Raw genomic sequence first — 17,470 nt, 5'->3', positions numbered from 1 at the left:
TTACTCAGAGAAATAATTCTCTGCCTACTATAATGACTTGATTTTTAAGCTTGCCATGTTCTGTTTCTTCAGCCTTTCAGATCCATTCCTTTCTTTCCATTGTTCCTGCCACAATCTGATTTCAGGTCTTTTTGAAACTTCTCTCTGTACTTCTAATGATTCTCTTCCCAGATGTCACATTTGTTTTACTACAGGCACAGAGCTCACAGCATTATTTCCCTGCACATGTATCTCCTAATCCTTTCCTTTATCTCCTGGAACAAGTCTTAGTAATAAGTAACAATGACTGAGTAACATCTGCATGTCAGACATATTACATTTATAATGTGTGGCTATAATTCTTACTGAGCTGTGAAAGAACTAAAGCAAACATGTTGGATGGTCCTCAGTTTCTCCCTTGGTTTTGACCCTTGCCTCTTCCTACGCTTCTAGATTTAGGTTGCAGTCTCTCCTACCTTGTGAATCTCAACTAACCTGTAAACTGCAGGACTTGGCAAAAACAGAAAAGTACTGTTCTTATAGTTATTGGAATGGGATTACATCAGTGACTGTAAATAAGAGGCATGAAAACCAGAACAACTCCCTAAGTTTTGCAGCAATGAGAGACAAACACGTCTACGTGTACGTGAACTCTACTGCAAAGACCCATAGACTCTCCTCTCTTCACCCTATGAAACTCCAACTCTGCTTCCACTGAGGAGTTACCAGGTCTTGAGGCTCCCTGATCCACATCAGTTGAAGCGTCTTTAACTTCTGTTTGAACCGTTTAATTATTTTCCTTTGAAAGGCAAAATTCTGCCCCTGGAGCCTAAGGCTCTGGAGGAAGTGATTAGAAAAGATAGAATATTGGTGAGTTTTGGCTGCTTCTTGATCTTTTTACAAACTACTGCATGAGAAAGCTCATTTCAGGCAAGGATTGGCTAGTTTGTAAGTGAGATGAGAGTAATAGAGGTTTGCTAAGGGAGGCCCCCTATGCGTATGTCCCACACTTTAAATGAGGAGGCCCCAGGGGCTTTGGGTCTCATGGGATTGAGCAAGCCAACTTTTTCTGTCCACCAAAGAGCAAGAAAGCAGGTTGTTGCCCAAGGATGTGTAGCAGTGAAGATTAGGTTAAGAACACTGCCTGGCAGGTTGTCTCAGATGGCCACAAGGCAGTGGCCATGAAATTGAGGATGATAAACACAGAAGCCAGCGACTGACAGAGGAAAGTGGCAGGCTTAACACTCATCCAGAGAACTCTGGATGTTATTACTGTTACATGGAACTGACTGGAAGCAAATAGATTAGAAAGCTAGTATGTTTGTGGGGAAATTGTATTGCCAAAGCAACCAGTAATGGACCTGGACACTCTGTGATGTTTCAATACCTAACACAACTCACGGCTTTCCTATCCTCACGAGCAGGAAATGTGCTAAGAGCTGTGCAGCTCCCAAGCAGAACACATGCTCTAACACCTGATTCCGATGGGGCCATGGATGAAAATGAACAAAACATCTTGAGAGTAGAGGTCAACCAACTATGACTCTCAGGCTAAATTCAGTCTGTGACCTATTTTCTATGGCCTAGCACCTAAGAATTATTTTACATTTATATATTAATTTAATTAAAAAATTAAATTGTATTTATAGGGCATTACTTTTTTTACATGTACTTCTTTCTTTTTTCAGTTTTATTTTTTAAATTTAGTTTTTCAGCTTTATTGAGGTATAATTGATAAATAAAATTGTAGTATATTTAAAGTGTACAATGTAATGACTTGATATATGTAAAATTGTGAAAAGATTGCCACAATCAAGTTAATTAAAACATGTATCATTTCATATAATTACCTTTTTTTTGAGGAGAATACTTATGACTGTTCTCTTGGCAGATTTCATGTATACAATATAGAATTATTAACTATAGTCACCATACTATATATTAAATCCTCAGAAGTTATTCATCTTATAACTGAAAGTTTGTCTTTTTTGACCAATATCTCCCCATTCCCCCTACCCGCCAGGCCCTGGCATCCAACATACTACTCTGTTTCTATGAGTTCAATTTGTTTTTCTTGGTTTCACCTGTAAGTGACACCATATATTATTTGTCTTTCTGGGTCTTGCATGTTTCACTTAGCCTGATGCTTTCCATTTTATCCATGCTGTGACAAATGGCAGGATTTCCTTCTTTTTAAAGGCTGAATAATATTCCTCTGCATATGTGTATCACATTTTATTTATTCATTCATCCATTGACAGACACATTTTCATATCTTAGCTTTCGAATAATACTACAATAAACATAAGAGTGCAGATATTTGAGATAATGATTTAATTTCCTTTGGATAAATGCCCAGAAGAAGTATTCCTAGTCATATGGTAGTTGTATTTTTAATTTTTTGAGGAAACTTCATACTGTTTTCCATAATGGCTGTACTGGTTAACATTCCCACCTATTTTTCAAGAATTGTAAAATAAAAAAACAACAATAGCAAAAAAGAAAGATATGCCACAGAAACCATATGTAGACCAAAAGGCTAAAATATTCATGATATGGCCCCATAAAGAAAAAGTTTGACACCTTGTGCCAAGGGAGCACAGCTGAGAACTGTGGACAATGGACAGTGGCTCCTAAAGAGCAAAACCAAGGGCAGTGAGATGGACTAATTAAGGAACTTCACTGTGATTATATAAATGTAATCACATTTATAACCATTGTTGCAGAGGGTATTTACACTTTCTATCCAGGATAGTTGATAGGTGATAGTTGCTATAATTGGTGACATCCTACATTCTTCCCTTTTCTGTATAAGAGTGACTATTGTGATTATCCCATTCCTGCCTTTCATTTGCTTAAGTGTTGGGGAGCAATTAACTTGTTATTTAGTTTATAGGTAGATCTCTAGCTTTGAGGAACCACACATAGACATTATGAGGACAGTACATCACACCAAGACCCTGAACTCTGAATTGGATACATTATCAGAATGGACTTTGGGTTGCCACTCTTGGGCAGAGGGTGAGCACATTCTATATGTGGAAAGAAGGGTGAACATGGATACTTGGTTGGCCAGTGGGGCTACTGAGTATATTCAGTGTCCACACTCCACTTTTTCCTTTTGTAAACAGAACTCTGTGTTTTTGCTGGACCTGTGGTTAAATAGATAAGACAGACTTTTCCCCAGCCTCCCTTGCAGCTAGGGACAGCTATATGACAAGTTATAGACTACGGGATATGAGTGGAAGTGAAAGTACAACTTTAAGGTTATCACTTAAGGACAGTTGTTTGCTGTGGACTTCTTTTTCTTCCCACTGGCTGAAAAATGGCAAAGACTGGAGCAACTGTGGAATCCATGAGTTAAGATGATGAAACTGCCCAATTAGCCCTGGATCCTCACCTATGGACTATTAGACAGGAGGAAGAAATAAACAATTTTATTTAAGTCTCTGTGTATTCAGGCATCTATGTTACAGAAGCTCCATCTATACCCTCACTAATACAATGCTGAAATCAAATTAATCTGAAATATCTATTTCATCCATGAAGTTTTTGTAATTCTCCTAACCCAAAGTAATCTGTATTTCAAAATCCAATAGCACCTTGCTCTCTTCTCACAGCACTTATTACACTTTGTTTTATGGTCGTTTTTATAGCCTTTCTCAGTAACTAGATTCTAAGCTCTTTGGGGAGTACGGGGGGAGGGAAAGCAATATCTAACTCATATACTAGATGTTTAGGTTCATACACAGGGCTTGAAATATAAAAGTTATTAAATAAATATTTGCTTAATTGAATTGACTTTTTAATTACTTTCTAGGCAATATATGTTCACTAGCTGAATGCATATGGGAAATAGTGAGATGATGAACCCAAGCCAGAAATCTTTCAAATAATATGATGTGAATAGTAATGCACCACACACACACACACATACACACACACACACACAGACACACACAGACACACACACACACACACAGACACACACACACACACACACACACACTCTTTTATCCCCTTTGCATTATCAATCATAGATTGATATATTTGGTGAATATTTTGTCTTCTTTAATAAATTATATTTCCTTGAGTATATTTTCATAAAAAGGCATGGCATCAAATTGTTATTGTGGACAGCTTAATAAAAATTTCCTTTTGCAACAAAGGAATATCTTATTTTTGTGTGTTAAGACAGGCAGTACGTCTTCATTGTTATGCACATGGGATTTGGTATCACATAGTTCTCAGTTTGGATTCTAACTTTGTCAATTGTTAGCTGTGTGACCTTGGCCAGGAAACTTAACCTTTCTAAACCTGTTTTCTCATCTGTAAAATCAGCAGAACAGCATCTACTTTACATAATTTTATGATAATTAAACTAGTGTGTACATAAAGCACTTTTCTATTATCTGGAAGTAAATCATAGACATTGTTTCAACCATAAGAATTTCAGCATGTATTTTTAAAAGATAACTCTTGCTAAAGTACAATTATAGTACCATTATTCCAGTCCTCCAAATTGACAAAAAGTTCTTGAAATCATCAAATATCTTCTCGGAGTTCAAATTTCATATTATCTCATAAAAATGTCATTTTAGTAGTTTGTTTTGAAACATGTTACAAATTATATGTAATGAAAACCTGGCAAACAGATAATTTACACAAACCTTAGCTGGTTTAAAATTTTAGTCCCACAAAGTGAACACATTATTTCTTTGCATTTGTGGAATGAAATATTCTCCCCCTTATTCTCTTAGTAACTTGGGTTATGACAGTTCATCAAGATGTGTAGTAAGGTTCCTGTCATAGATCACAACAGAGATTTAGTGCTGAAATTCCTCCACATAGTTTCTTTCTGTTTAAATAATTTAGCTGTTGCCTGCTGCATATGTGGCTTTATCATTTTTCATCATCTTTAAAGATGACATTGTAGGATATTGTTAGTTCCTCACGGCATATATTTTTACTGTTGATAAGATTAAGTTTTGAAATGATTATTAAGAGAATGATTACATTTTGTGCTTTCTGTCTCTACCTGAGTATATCCTTTTCTTCTGGGGGCATGTCCTGGGCGCCTACTTCAGCGGTAGTTCAGAGGTAGGTGTGGGATGGGGGTGGGGAGATATACAGGAAGCAGAAGATAGGGCCCCTTCTCCCTAGGAGGTTTCCCCTAGCTGGGGAGAAAACATACACATAGAAAATGACATGAAACCAATAAAAGCATCACATTCACAAATGCAAAATCTAAGGACAAACAGAGTTCATAAGTTCTGATAGGGTGCAACACCCCGGAGAGATCAGAATCAGGTGGGTTTAATTGAAGAAGGCTTTTGGAATAGGTAATCTTGAATTCAGTTTGGAAGGAGCTGATAGACATAAATTTGAGTTGAGTGAAAAAGGCATTCTAGGTAAGAGGAAAGAAACAAGTGGAAACAAGGAGTCATCAACAGGGATTGAGTTTAAAATGAGTGGGGCTTGGATTAATGATTTTTTATTGTGTTGGTTTGATGCTAATATAGAACGTATACTAAGGAAAGCATGAGCCATGAATGAATATGACTTATGCAAATTTTAAAAACCATCATTTCGCTATTATAGAACTTTTAAAATGTCTCCGACTGCAGGAATTATTACTGTGTAGGCATAGATGTTCTGGAAGCAAAAATGAGGCAGTCATAATAGCCTCTAAAATGAAACAGGCACAACATCTGGGGTAGCATATGGGTGTAGCATGGAAGAAGCTGACTTAGGCATCATTTTAAAAAACAAATTCCAATCTATGTGTGCAAGTTGGTAGCTGATAGGATTTCCTTTACTCATCCTGGAAGTATACAACAGTAATGGAGCCACAGATATGTTGGGCTCTGGGTATGACTGTAATTCAAATGAGGCAAAGAAAAAAATAAATTATTCTGTGTGTCAAGAGTTATGATTATGATTCTCATTTATACTTATTTATATTTTTCCTTCTTTCATTCAACTGATGTGCTCTGAGTACCTATTTGCCTTTGCTAATCAGTTGAGCTTGTGTGACGTTTTAGTTCTAAGCAATGTGGAGGATGAAGTCTGTGTGTATCCGTTCTTTGGGCAAAGGAGGAAGCAAAGGCATTGGGATTTTGCAGACAGCAGTGGCTGCAAGTTTTAGTTTCTGGTCAGAAGTGGCATCAGTGTTGGCAGTCGTGTTCCTGCCATAGAGTTCAGTTTTTGGCAGGAATCCAGACTGTAGCACATGGTGCTCAGGAGAGGCAGTGGCAGGAGCTACAGTCTCCTGACCTATCCTTAAAGCCTGGCTGGGGGCATTGGGCGCACTGATTCTGGAAGGTTTGGCCTTGAGTCTCGTTCTTCAGCCCTTCGGTAAGTTCTGTCAACCACTCAACAACCTTTTTAATAAACTCCTCTTCTGCCTTAATCACCAGAGTTAACTTTCAGTGCTTGTAACTAGGAATTCTGATGTAGAGGAAAGAGAGTTTAAGGAAGAAGGTGCACTCCTTTGGGTTTTTGTTAAAGATCAATAAAAGTGGTAATACAATTATGGAGGCAGAGGCCCGATAGCCACGTTTTGAGGAGCAAAATGTTCTGAAGAAAAGAGACTTCAAGTAAGATCGAAATTTTTGGAAGAGGAAAGTTAAAAAAAAGTTGAATAATTAAGGAGGCAGTGGTATGAGATCCAACAAGATCTGTGTGAGAGGCCCAAGGGGGAATGCATAGAAGGAGTAACATTAGAGAGGACGGAAAATCTCTCTGTCTCTCTCCACATATACACGTGTGTGTGCATATATATATATATATATATATATCTCCTTTCCTCCATCCCTCCAGAAGAAATTGAGTGAAGATGCTGAGATATGTTGAAGTCATGGGAAAGGGAAGTTGAGGAAGCACCATAACAGGGGAGGTAAGGGGATCTGCAGAATGGGTGGATTTGAGGTCTGTGGAGAGAGAAATTTTAGGAACTTGTGCTCTGGGAAAGGTAATAGAAAGTTAAAAATGAATGAAAAATTTCTGAGTGGCGACACATTGTAATTGAGGCTCTGGAGTCTGAATGTGAAGTGGTGTGAGCTAGCCAAGCCTTAAAATTATCTAAGACCCCTCAGAAGTTTGCGGGAAGTTGGGAGCTGGGCAGCAGTCTATCGTCCTGGTGGTGTTCACTTGAGGATTGAAAATGGCAATGCTGGTTCAGGGGAAAGATAAAAGAGTGAAAGTAATGTCGAATATTTTGTATTTCCCAGAGGTTATTTATTTATATTTCTCCCTCATCCTTTCCTGTTGAATTTATTCACCTATGACATCTTAATATTCCCTCAGCTCATTCATCCAGTTTTCACCCCTTCTTTTTCCTCACAACTGTCTCCTATTCACCTGCTATCATTTCTCCTTGTCACTTCATGATATATTTGCCTTAGGCTCCTGAGGTTTTTTCTTCTCTTACAATTCTGATACCTGAGTCCTTTGTCTTCTCCTTAAAGTTTATTTTATTTTTCCCTTCCATTTTCTCTGAGTTTTATTTATTTATTTTTTTATCAATTTATATACTTCATGTCTTATTTTTCAAGCTTCCAAATCCTTTTAGTCTTTGTTTTCCAACTTTTAATTTTCTTTTTCTTCTTTTAAAAAAGAAAATCAATGTCTTCCTTCTTTTCTCTCCTCCACATTTCATCCTCTGTCTGGCCTTGTCCCTCCCCTATCCCAAGGGGCTTTGGGTCTTTTCTTTCCAATTGTCTTGACCCTTTCCCACTCATTCTCCTCTAAGCAGCTTTCTGGCCTGCGGGCTGGTTTTATTTCTCACCCAACTCTACCTGACACAATAGGACACTTAGCCCGGGCAAATCACAAATGAGTATATGACCCTTCCCTGCTAATGAAGTAGGAACACATGCTAATGACATGCTAACTAACCTGTCTCACTAATAAGGCTGTGTGGGGCTGGACGTGGAAGGAAGAAGCAACAATAAAACTGCAACCCATCACTACTCAATATTTAATGCCTCTTTCAGGTTTGTACGTTCTTCCATGCTTTGGCCATACTCCTCATCTCCAACAGTCTTCTATTAATCAAACCTCCTTTAGTCAAATGAGTACCTTCACTATCGCATGAATTTCTAATCCCAAATTTTTAAGTTCTTGCTATTGTTCATATTATTTGATTGCTTGGAAGATTAATTTTCCTTTTCTTTTTCAAAGCTTTAAGACTTTGTCTCCCCTGACTATTCCAGTTGTTTACTGACCTTTTTTCCCTTTGATGTCCCCTAGCATTGGATGTACCAAGCAATTTATCCCTAATTACATGGCTTCTTAAGTATTTTCCTGTGTTAGTTTACTTTGACTAGTTGTGGAGCAAACCCTGAGAATAGAGATTATATCTTTTAATTCTGTATCATCCACCACATCTAGAATAGTTCTGAGTACATAGTAGGCATTTAATATGGTTGCTTTTTTGAATTATTACCCTCATACAGCATAATTCACATTACATTTTTAAAGCCTACTTAAAATATAAATTTTGCTCCGAGATTAAATGACCAAGGGGCCTGCGATCATTTATTCCATGCACCAGTGATCTGTGCAACATTTCCTCTGGTGTCGTCCTGAGCTGGCAGGAACCAGCCGTTCATTTAAATTGGCAACAGACATGGAAATGAATTTGTGTGCTGTCTTACTTGGTAATAAAACTTAAAGTGCAATGTAATTTGTGATGGTTTGAAGCGGTAATGCAATTTTGGCAAGTCTGCTATATCTCTACAAGACTTACTGTTCAAAGATTTTCAAGCCAGTAGGTTATATAGACTCTCCTCCTAAAAACAATTGATTAAAACTACCTGCTTCTGGACTTGGTCCAGTCCTTATTGGCAATAACTAAGGCACAGGAAACATTTTTTTGGTCGAAGTTTTCAGGATTAGACGAAGCAGGCCTTTTTCTACAGTGCTTTTTTTGGTCCATTTTTATCTCCAGATATAACATTTCCTCTCCTAATTTAAGAGATACAAGATAATAAAAAGTGTGTCAAATTCAAGTTGAGTTTGGAATTGAAGCAGCAAAGGAAATGACCTGTGGCTCAAGAAAAACAACAACAACAACAACAACAAAAAACTGATGGGAATAAGAGCATAAAATCATTTCAGCTATCCAACTTTCTCTACAGAAAACATCCTCACATTCTTGGATATGTAAATGTAGAGCAGTTGGATGTCAGCATGCTAGATTTGATAGCTTTTCAATAACTAGCTCTAGCTGGAAATTTTAAACCAAGGAAGTAAATATTCCTATGTATAATGTCCCCCAATGCAGATTTTATTTAAAAATTTAGATTCTAAAAAAAAATAAATTCTGAATTTATATGTGTTCCTTGGTACTAATAAAGATTTTTCTTCAATGATTCCCAGGCTTTTTATTATGTTGGTGTCTTTAGTCCTAATGATCGTTCTTAAAGTGATTTATGTCTTCAGAATTGCACACCAAGTTTACTAGAATCCATCTTTTCTTGCTGGATAAAATACACTTGTATTAGGCCCCCATGACACATTCATGTGTTCATCAGAAGGAGTAGATTTATTAGCCAACTGCATAATAGTAACTCCCAGTGACAGAGTAGTTCTGCTGGAAGTCTCTTTTGGAAGGTTTACCAGAGAGAGCATGCAAATCTTACTTGATTTAATTGGAGTCCTATTAACGGCCGTCATTATAGTTCCAAGGGATTTGCTTTATCAGGGAGTCTAAAAAGTCATAATTTTCATTGGGAAGGAGAACGTGGTCAACACTGTCTTTCCTCCCAGTTGATGAGCTGCTTTCCTAGTTTATCCTCTCAGCCTCTTTCCTGCCAATGCTCTCAACATCTCCATCCTCTCAACTGTCTGTTGTACCTGACCAGCAACGTGCCAAACACTGAACAATCCAACCATCTTGGGTCATTCTTCTTTTCTGCTCACTGCTGGAGAAAATGAGACCAAAACCCAAATTGGTGCAATTTTAAACATTCCTTCTGAAAACACCTAGAATCTTGCTGTGAAACAAAAATTCCTCGTGCAATCCTTGAGCAGCTACAGCTTCCATTTGGTAGAGTAATAATTCTAAACTTGCATTAAATTTCTCTGTACTCTAACTTGAATCTTTGCACTCTCATACCCAGTCATTGATTTTGCCTCGTCCTTCACATAAAACACAAACAATGGTTATCAAATATGAACTGCACATCCTATCTCCATTCATGGCCATCTTTACTTCTTTCCTGACCATCTGTAATGACAAGTAGTCCTCTCACGAAAGCTCTCCCATCACCTCATGCTCTATATTTTCCTCTCCCGCTTCTTTCTAAAACCATGTTCTTCCAATTAATCCTCACTAGTCTGTCTTTAACCTCTTCCTCTCCCTTTCTACTGATTCATTTGGTTGGTATGGGCAAGTCAATTTTGCCAATAGCCATCAATAAACCTGTTCACACATAGTGATATTTTCTATCCATTCACACTATATTGTTGCATTTTCCTGTTCCCTTTACAGTTGTATATAGCCATGTGACTTGCTTTGGCTAATAACAGGTGATGAGTTTCACTGATGGCTGGAAGCTCTTAAGAGCCAAGGTGATAGAACCTTCACTTTCCTGGGCCCCCGAATGACTATGCAGGACATAGCAGGCCCTTGACAACCTGCACTGGACATGGAGGAATATAGATTCTGAGTTTTGGGGTTGTTTATTACTACAGTATGACTTAACCTATCTTGACAGGCACAGTTTTCCTTCTTTAAAATAACCTTCCTGACACTCTACTTACATCCTGTTATACTACATTTATTCTTCCCTTAACAACTAATTTTCTTAAAAGAAATTTTCTTATTAACTTTTTTACTTCTCTTTGATTCCTGAGCCCTTCTAAATATTTTCTGACCACACAACTTCATCAGAACTATTCTTGCTAAATCTGTCAATGACCTCTTTATTTTCTGTTGCAGTGGACTGATTTTATTATCTTACTCAACCTTGGGTAGCAGATAGCACTGTTGACCTTTAGAAGCTTTCTATACCATTCACTTCTCAGTCTCTTCATTCTTTCTTTTCCCTCAACATTTTGCTTTTTCCTTGGTCTCTCTTCAACAATTTGCTGCTCAAATATTGGTGTTCCTCACTCAGTATTTGGATTTCTCACCCTCTATATTCTTTCATCTGTCTTTTCTTATAGGTTATATCAATTATTGCTTATTCAATCATGATTCCAAATCTACAAGCAATAAAGATGATATTGTGCAACATGAAACTAAGGCACTTTGATTTTCACCATTAAGTTGTGAACTTTGCTCTGCCATTCTGATTTTGCTGAAGCCATTTCTTTGGTAATGAGAGAGTTGCTCTTACATAGATAACAATCTTCTCCAGACATTTTCAATTGTGAGTGGGGTGAGAGCTCACTTTCCTGTGGCCTATTGGAAAAAAAGGGCTGGTACATGATGTTTGCATGAAAATGGGCTTGACACCCAAGTATATGTAGAAAAGGTGGATTTGCTAAGTTTTTTCAGTCTTCCATTTAACACATAATCTGTTAAACTGAAAGGACTCAAATCATTGAGTTTTCCCCTCTGGTATAGCAAATACATCTCATCTATTTTTAAGGCATAGGTGGAGGCTGAGCCAGGAAGGAAGATCACACAGAGGAAGTTTTTGTTTGTTTTTTAAAGTACCCCTTCTGCTCTTGGGGGCTTGTTAAGCGATGAACAAAAGGGAGGAATTAAGCAAGTCAGATGTGTGTTCTGGTGTCCTCACCCCAGGCTTCAAATAAAAGAGGAGATCAAGCAAGACAGAGAGGCATGCCCTATCCCTGTTGGGAACTTTAGGGGAAGACTGCTATGTAAGGTAGACCTCCAACAAAGGTTAGTGGCCTCAACATAGGCAGGCAGAGCCCTGTGATCAAGCAGGGATAAGAGTCTATTTTGCCTTGATAAACCTCTTTGGTGCAGACACTGAGTTGAGGACTGGGGCCTGCCCTGGTCCACAACAGATTCTGGGAGTGGATCAGTCTAGGCATGCAGAGCCAGATGGAGAAGAGGGATGTGATTCAGACACATCTACAGCCATGAAGTAACAAGGAGAGACTATATCAGTTTGGAGGTGAGGGGAAAGCAGGCTGTGACTAAACCAAGAGAGGGACTAGACAAGAAATGGGTTACATAAATTACAGATGTCAACAGAAGGTGTAAATGTATAGAATTTGGCCAACCATACTTCAGAGGATAGCTGATGGGCTCTTTGCTGTCAAGACTGTGTGAAGATCCAGAGAATGCCACATGGATCTGAGGGCCCCCTTCACTTTCCAGCCATGAAGTCACATGAACACTCCACTCTGAAGCTTATAATGTCATAATAAAAGGATATGGAAGGGGCGGCTGGAAATAGGAGAGCCTAGACAATGAATGTTGAAGAACTGTTTGAATTAGTGGTTGCAAAACACTTGAAATCAGGTGAGCCATTTTGTTACTCCTGCATTCTCCCCTTAGACTTGAGAATAAGGCCAGTTGAAATATAGACCAAATAAGAAAGCTTTATTTTATATGTTCATTCACATTATAATGTGAATGAAAGTTATGATCCTTACACACACACACACACACACACACACACACACTTCTCATCTGTAGTATGTTCCATAATTCAGCTATTTCTAGCTAGAAGTCTCACACAACCATGCCACTTACCCCTCAAAACCTGCCTTATTTTTAGCAATTTTTCTGTCTCAGTCAATGGCATCACAAAACACAAAAAACAAACCAAGGGATTGTTCTTTTTTATAATTTTCTCTCCTACTCACTCTCCCTATTCCCTAGTTACAAATTCTATAAAGCCAGTCTCACAACCCTCTCTGATGTCATAGTGCTCACTATGAAGAGACAATGATGTCTGTAGAAGTAGACAAATAAACTCCCATTATTCCTTCACAGAACTGATGGTCAGTGTTTTGCAGAAAGTGTTAGAAGATTAGAAAGGGTTAGATCTCCCTAAAGTCCGTACCATGAAGAACAGAAAAACTGGACCTTTAAAGATACACATGTAAAAAAGTATAACAACTTGGTGCATACAAATCATGCATACCAACTTCTAGGCTAACTGTGGGGTTGGAGGTTGGGGAGACACAAGATTCTGGTTCTTAACAAATAAAGAGAAAATTGATATGGCACAATATTTGCTTATTTTAAATCTGGGTTACATAGCTGTCTGTTATATTAGCTAATGTATAATTCATTATGCCATAATATTTCAGAAATAAAAATATTAAAATATTAATTTTGAATAACGGTAGCCATAAAAATAATTGCCTATAATTATTGTTAAACCGTGGTTTCAACACATAACATTTGGCTGATAGGTGCTAAATAAAAATTTGTGGTATTAAAGAAACAAGATCTTCATAAAATAGGAATGGTGTTGGATTCAGGCAGGGGATCTGCCTTTCCTAAGGCAACTTGATGCATTAGAAAGAGCAAGGATATCTGTATTATGCAGACCTGATTTTGAAATTCAGTTGGACTCATTACCACCTGTAACTTTAGAAAAATGTTTTAAACACTGTAAGTCTGATAAAGGTCACATTAACTATCCCTATTGTATCGTAGTCCTAACCAAATATTAATATCTTTCCCATCTCTTTTAAGAGGTTTGCCAATTTCCTAAACAAACAACAACAACAACAAAAACCCTAGAATGTTCTGCTAGAATAACTCTTTGGCAAGGAGTTTTCATTGGGTAACGTATATATATACATTATGAGAAGTCTCAAAACATGGATTTAATTCTCTCCCTAGTTCTTATTACTTAGTTAAGAATGTAATTACTAAACTGTTACCTAATGTTTTTCTCATCTGAAGCATCCAAATGTCTAGGAAGGCCTTGATCCCCTAGAGAAGAAATGCTAGATTTTATAGTCATATATTTATTTTAATGCTAAAGTTAACTTTACAGTTAATATGGTAGAACTTTCATTATATATAGCTTTAACTAATCTAAATGAAACTTTTGTTTCATTTGTAATATCCTAAGTAGAAGAATTCCTCCAGGTATTAACATGGATGTTTGGTCCAGGTGGACCCAAATGAGAATTCTATCAGCTTTGACTTCCAAGAGAGCTGACTAGGTAGATAGCCTCCATCACACAACGAAGTCTCAGTAGGGCAAGTCCCTTTCTGGGTGTCCCACAGGTCACACAGTATTTCAGAATTCACATTACTTTTTCAAATCCTAAGGACACAATGGCCATAGGTATGAGCTTACTTGCTTTTCTTGTCCTCTCAGCAATTTACCAAGTCAATTAAAATTTAGACAGTTAAATTCCTGAAATCAAATGAAAAAATTCACTAATCTTAAAACCAGCCTAAGGTCATATTCCTCAACCTTATTCAGATTGGAAGCCCTTCTGAAATGCAGAAGAGGCAAAGAGATGTTGTTTCTTGTTTAGGTTCCTAGTGCCTAGCACAGGGCTTGAGTGAGCTTTTTATACATAGTGGTTTAAGTGAATGAATGAATGAAGAGAGAAAGCAAAAATAGTGTGGACAGGAATATATCAACAGCAGAACACAGAAAGAGAGTGAGATAGGAACAGGCAACTTCACTTCCGTCAATGAATCCAGAAATGGAGTCGTTCCTGTTGGGCTAATATGCAAGAATGTGTGCTCAGAGGTGTGAAAAAAAGTAGATTCTGGTAAGAGTCCAGGTAATAGTTGAAAATATTTGCAGAATTCTCCCTGATGCATGGCTTACAGTTAATGATCTCTAAAAAATCATCTAGCATTCATTAATCTCATGATCATAATAATTAACATATAATGGTTACACATGTAGAAAAATTCCCGAAACACTCCAATATTCCTTGATCTTGTTTATGAAAGCAAATCTATTGTTATATCATCCACACTTTCCATTGAAAATAGAATAATATAGAAGATATCATTTTTCTGTGTTTCTGGAGAACAAACAACTGTGTGAGATATTTCTAATATAAGTAGGAAAGAAAAATGCTTGAAAGCGAACCCCAAGAGGTTAACAGTGGTTGTGAGTTAGAACCATATGCATTTGTCCGCTCTTATTTTGCCATTCCTGGATAACGTGTTACTTTAAAGTAATATGTTACTTTAATAACGCAAAAAAAATGTATTTAAAAGTTCTCCAATATGGTTCTAATCAGGGCTTCTGAATGTCACTCCTATGGCACATTTTTTTGCAGCTATACAGTCTGCTCCATGGGGAATTCCACTGAACGACTTGCAGAGAGTGGACTCCATCTGCTTTTGAAAGAGAAGAGGACCTGACGAACTGGTGCCTCTCACAGAAGCACTGGCTGTTCCACATCATTCTGCTCTGCCATGCGCCACGAAGTTTATTATTGGAACTTGCTTTTTCAGGAAAGCATTTATTTATAGGCAGAGCTGAACTAACTTTACCATAACTGCAGCCACACCCTCTTTGTGAGTTGATCAATAAATTCTTTCCCCGGCCTGGCCTCTTTCCAGCTTGCTGGCAGCCCAGTTGGTCATGACAAGAGTAGAAAGATGTGGAGCTTGATAAGTCATCCATTCATTCCAGTAGCCAAAACAATTTTCAAAATAAGAGAATTATATTAATATCGTTTTATGGTAAAATTAATTGATTTGTATGGTTTTGTATTACAAAAGTTACTATTATCGGTACCCACCGCTACTGAGAACTCTCAAATATGGCCCTTTGTGTGAATTGTGTCCATTAACTTCATCAGAATGTCAGTGGAAATTATCATTTATGTTGGAAAAGTTCCACCTCCATTTCAGACAAGGGGTCACAGAATCACCCAGCGAAACAGCCTGTGCAGTTGGTACTGAAATTATAACTTTTAACAAGTATCTTTTTTATAGACAGAAGAAAACTTTAATGTATCAGTATGTACCTGAACTGTGCCCTTTGAAGTGTTTTAGAAAGGCATGCATCTGAGAATAGGGATGCTGAGGAATCCACGACTAACTGCTTAATATGTAAATTATGTTCTCTCTTGTATCATCTGTAATGACTGCTGACTCCTATTAATGAGCTGGTGATACATTAAGAAACAAGGGTGCCCTTTCAAAGCCATAGGTGGTAGCCGCAAGCTGATTTATGATCTAAGGCTTATCTTTCTCTGTTATCCGCATGACTTGACAAGCATTCCCTCCCTTTCACCCCCTCCATTACTTCACAGCTAACACCAGCTGCCAGGACTTCTTTTCCCCCACCCAGACAGCCATTTGCTGCTTTGTAAAAGTATTGCCCCAACTCAGTGATCCAGAAGTCAAACTCAGTCATTCTGCACAATAAAGATAAGAGCTCCTGGCCTGGGTCTCGGCACAAAGCTTTCTAACCCGGTCCGAAACCGCCGAGCTTCAGACACTTCATTCAGCCGCAGTTGTGTTCTTGTTCAGCAGCCAAACCTTGAGCCGGAGGTGCTCCGATGGCCAAACAGAACAACTTGTGTTTTTTGACAAAACCTAGATTGCTGTAGCTTTTTGGTCTTATGAAAAGTACAAATAGTGAATCCTCCTTCTGTATCCATAGGCATATATCTGTGAAAAACCCGGGAGTCATAGTTCAGCCACAAAATCATTTAGAAACTGACCCCACAAGGACAGCTTAGGTGTGGCGAGGCCGGGCACCTGCTGCAGTCCTACACATGAGCCCCTTTTCATCTCCTTTGTTTTCTTTCAGCAGGGAATTGTCCATAGACTAACCCCTCGCTTTGGTCTCACATATGCCATGTGCTTCCGTAACTCCACAGGTCCAATATTGCTTTGGCATTACAGTGTTTGGATTAAATCAGAATATAAGGTTTCACCCCAAACCCCTTGTCCCTTCCTTGATTAGTTTAGACCACGCTCTGGCTCAGCCGCGGAGGTGAAGTCAGCAGTGCCCCCTGGGACAGGGACAGTGAAGCACTGAACCCTCCGCAGGACGGCTTACCCTCCTCCCCCAGCTCTCATTTGTATTCTAGAGCCGTCCTAATAAGCATGCTACAAAGCAGTTCTATCTGTCCATGGGTAAATACACCTTAAATGAAATCTTTCAGCACAGAGGCAAAGTGCTTTATTATCAGCATGCATTTTAAGCAAATAACAACAGTGCTTTGTTAAAAATACACAGATGATCCTTTTTTGCTGGAAAGATGTAGCACTTCCTGACAGTCCCATACAGTCTGGTTTTATGATTAGGTGTAGATGGAGTGCTGAGTGAATGGAGGGGAAGATGACTTCTACATTGTAAAATAGGAGAGCTCTGCAGTGTTTCATCCTATTCTGAGGCAGAATTGGTCCAGAGCGGCATCCGCATTTCAGGTTGTCTTATTGCAGGAATATCCCTTATCTCGTCTTAGGGACCTTGGTGTGGTGGTGGTGGTGGTGGTGGTGGTGGTGGTGGTGGTGGTAGTGGTGGTGCTGGTGTGTGTGTCTGTAATTCCACAGGCTTCTTTGGTTTGTTCGATGACTTTTCTGTTCAGAGTGAATAAAAAACTAGCT

At 38.3% G+C, this 17,470-nt stretch overlaps 1 long non-coding RNA gene across 1 annotated transcript in view; it reads left to right on the top strand.

Annotated features, from left to right (window-relative positions):
• The window catches only part of LOC141571886 (uncharacterized), a 68,440-nt gene extending 52,928 nt beyond the window's left edge, over nt 1-15,512 (top strand). Inside the window, exon 3 of the long non-coding RNA XR_012496941.1 lies at nt 15,181-15,512. This is a non-coding gene — a long non-coding RNA (uncharacterized LOC141571886). The remainder of the gene's footprint in view (nt 1-15,180) is intronic.
• Nucleotides 15,513-17,470: the final 1,958 nt, after the last annotated feature.

The sequence above is a fragment of the Rhinolophus sinicus genome, linkage group LG05 (genome assembly GCF_036562045.2).
Source record: "Rhinolophus sinicus isolate RSC01 linkage group LG05, ASM3656204v1, whole genome shotgun sequence".
Taxonomy (NCBI): domain Eukaryota; kingdom Metazoa; phylum Chordata; class Mammalia; order Chiroptera; family Rhinolophidae; genus Rhinolophus; species Rhinolophus sinicus.
Note: the sequence above shows the minus strand (reverse complement) of the source record. Positions and strands in the feature narration are given on the sequence as shown.